We start from the raw sequence: 3,611 nt of genomic DNA on the forward strand, positions 1-3,611 counted from the left end.
AGGGATCTGAGCAAAACTCTGATAAGAGGCTGGCAAAGGACTACTGATGTTATTGGAATCTGACCTCCCTGCACTCGAAATGGATTTTCTGGAGCTACAGAACTCCAAATGGTGCGCTCTTAACGGCGTTGGAAAGTAGACATCCAGATATTTCCAGAAATATATAATAGTTCATACTTTATTCGTAATTAGACTACGTAAACTAGCGCTCAACGCCAGTTCCATGCTGCATTCTGGAGTCAAACGCCAGAAACACGTCACGAACCAGAGTTGAACGCCCAAAACATGTTACAACTTAGCGTTCAACTCCAAGAGAAGCCTCAACTCGTGGATAGATCAAGCTCAGCCCAAGCACACACCAAGTGGGCCCCGGAAGTGGATTTATGCATCAATTACTTACTTTTGTAAACCCTAGTAGCTAGTTTAGTATAAATAGAACATTTTACTAGTGTATTAGTCGTCTTTTGACCGATCTTGGATCCTGGATTGTATTTTTGATCCTGTGATCACGTTTTGGGGGCTGGCCTCTCGGACATGCCTGGACCTTCATCACTTATGTATTTTCAACAGTGGAGTTTCTACACATCATAGATTAAGGGTGTGGAGCTCTGCTGTACCTCAAGTTAGACCGGGCGCATATCTCTTGGATTCCTTAATCAGAATCTTCGTGGTATAAGCTAGAATTGATGGCGGCATTCATGGGAATACGAAAAGTCTAACCTTGTCTGTGGTATTCCGAGTAGGATTCCAGAATTGAATGACTGTGACGAGCTTCAAACTCGCGATTGCTGGCGTGATGACAAACGCAAAAGAATCAAGGGATTCTATTCCAACATGATCGAGAATCGACAGATGATTAGCCGTGCTGCGACAGAGCATTTGGACCATTTTCACTGAGAGGATGGGATGTAGCCATTGACAACAGTGATGCCCTACATACAGCTTGCCATGGAAAGGAGTAAGAAGGATTGAAGGAAGGCAGTAGGAAAGCAGAGATCCAACAGGGACAAGCATCTCCATGCGCTTGTCTGAAATTTCCACCATTAATTTACATAGTATTTCTATCCTTTATTATTTAATTAAGTATCTCTTTATATTTTCCGAAAACCACTATCAATTTGAATCCGCCTGACTGAGATTTACAAGGTGACCATAGCTTGCTTCATACCAACAATCTCTGTGGGGATCGACCCTTACTCACGTAAGGTATTACTTGGACAACCTAGTACACTTGCTGGTTAGTTATGCGGAGTTGTGACAAAGTGTGATTTATGTTTGAGAGCACCAAGTCTTTGGAGCCATTGTTGATGATCACAATTTCGTCCACCAAGTTTTTGGCACCGTTGCCAGGGATTGTTCGAGTTTGGACAACTAACGGTTCATCTTGTTGCTTAGATTAGGTAATTTTCTTTTTATTTTCTTTTCAAAAAAAGTTTTCAAAAATCTTTCAAAATTTTTTTCTCTTTTTCGTTTTCCTAAAGAATATTTTCGAAAAAAATAATAAAAATACAAAAAAATCACAAAATCATAAAAATAAAAAATATTTTGTGATTCTTGTTTGAGTCTTGTGTCAATTTTTAAGTTTGGTGTCAATTGCATGTTTTAAAAATCTCTTGCATTTTTCAAAAAATTCATGCATTCATGGTGTTCTTCATGATCTTCAAGTTGTTCTTGGTAAGTCTTCTTGTTTGATCTTGTTGTTTTCTTGTTTTGTATTTTTTGTTGTTTATCATATGCATTTTTCGTTTGTTAGAGTCCAAACATTAAAGATTTCTAAGTTTGGTGTCTTGCATGCTTTCTTTGCATAATTTTTTTTTTTAAAAAATATGCTCTTGATGTTCTTGGTGTTCTTGGTGTTCATCTTGACATTCATAGTGTTCTTGCATGCATCATATGTTTTGATTCATAATTTTTATGTTGTGAGTCATTTTTATGTTTTTCTCTCTCATAATTAAAAATTCAAAAATAAAAAATATCTTTTCCTTAATTTTCTCATAATTTTCAAAAATTTGAGTTGACTTAGTAAAAAATTTTTAAAATTAGTTGTTTCTTACAAGTCAAGTCAAATTTTCAATTTTAAAAAATCCTATCTTTTCAAAACTTTTTCAAAAATAAAATCTTTTTCATTTTTATCTTATGATTTTCAAAAATTTAAAAATATTTTTCAAAAATCTTTTTTTATCTTTATTTTTGAAAATTATGCTAACAATTAATGTGATTGATTCAAAAATTTGAAGTTTGTTACTTTCTTGCTAAGAAAGGTTCAATCTTTAAATTCTAGAATCATATCTTTTAGTTTCTTGTTAGTTAAGTAATTAATTTTAACTTTAAAAATTAAATCTATCTTATCCTATCTTTTATATCATATCTTTTTCAAAATTTTATCTTTTTCAAAAATTTGATTTTAAAATATCATTTCTAACTTCTTATCTTCTTATCTTTTCAAATTTGATTTTCAAATCTTTTTCAACTAACTAATTAACATTTTGTTTGTTTATTATCTTTTTCAAAACCACCTAACTACCTTTTCCTCTCTAATTTTCGAAAATATCTCATCCCTTTTTCAAAATTCTTTTTAAATTAACTAATTGTTTTAAATTTTAATTTTAATTCTATCTCACCTTTAATTTTCGAAAATCATTAACTCCTTTTTAAAATTAATTTTCAAATTCTCTTTCTCTCTCATCTTCCGTTATTTATTTATTTAATTTAATAACACTTCTCTTCACCTCTCTTCATCTCAAATCACTACCCCTATCCTCACCCTTCTGTTTGGATTCTCCTTTCTTTATTCCCTTTCTTCTTCTACTAACAATAAGAAACCTCTTTACTGTGACATAGAAGATTCCTCTTCTCTTCTTTTCTTGTTCTCTTCTCTTTCATATGAGCAGGAACAAGGAAAAAGTCATTCTTGTTGAAGCTGACCCTGAACCTGAAAGGACTCTGAAGAGGAAACTAAGAGAAGCTAAATTACAACAATCCAGAGGCAACCTTTCTGAAATTTTCGAACAAGAGTAGGAGATGGCAGCCGAACCCAACAACAATAATGCAAGGAGGATGCTTGGTGATTTTACTAAATCCACGTCCAAGTTTGATGGAAGAAGCATCTCAATTCCTGCCATTGGAGCAAATAATTTTGAGCTAAAACCTCAATTAGTTGCTCTAATGCAACAGAACTGCAAGTTTCATGGACTTCCATCTGAAGATCCTTGCCAGTTTTTAACTGAGTTCTTGCAGATTTGTGAGACTGTTAAGACGAATGGAGTAGATCCTGAAGTCTACTGGCTCATGCTTTTCCCTTTTGCTGTAAGAGACAGAGCTAGAACATGGTTGGACTCACAACCTAAGGATAGCCTGGACTCCTGGGATAAGCTGGTCACGGCCTTCTTGGATAAATTCTTTCCTCCTCAAAAGCTGAACAAGCTTAGAGTGGATGTTTAGACCTTCAAGCAAAAAGATGGTGAATCCCTCTATGAAGCTTGGGAAAGATACAAGTAGATGACCTAAAAGTGTCCTTCTGACATATTTTCAGAGTGGACCATATTAGATATATTCTATTATGGTCTATCTGAGTTTTCCAAGATGTCATTGGACCACTCTGCAGGTGGATC

At 34.3% G+C, this 3,611-nt stretch overlaps 1 non-coding gene across 1 annotated transcript; it reads right to left on the reverse strand.

Moving 5' to 3' along the window:
- Window positions 1-3,420: 3,420 nt before the first annotated feature.
- On the reverse strand, window positions 3,421-3,524 carry LOC127740333 (small nucleolar RNA R71). The gene has a single exon (XR_008001012.1). It is a non-coding gene; the product is annotated as a small nucleolar RNA R71 (small nucleolar RNA).
- Window positions 3,525-3,611: the final 87 nt, after the last annotated feature.

Source organism: Arachis duranensis, chromosome 6 (genome assembly GCF_000817695.3).
Source record: "Arachis duranensis cultivar V14167 chromosome 6, aradu.V14167.gnm2.J7QH, whole genome shotgun sequence".
In the NCBI taxonomy this organism is placed as follows: domain Eukaryota; kingdom Viridiplantae; phylum Streptophyta; class Magnoliopsida; order Fabales; family Fabaceae; genus Arachis; species Arachis duranensis.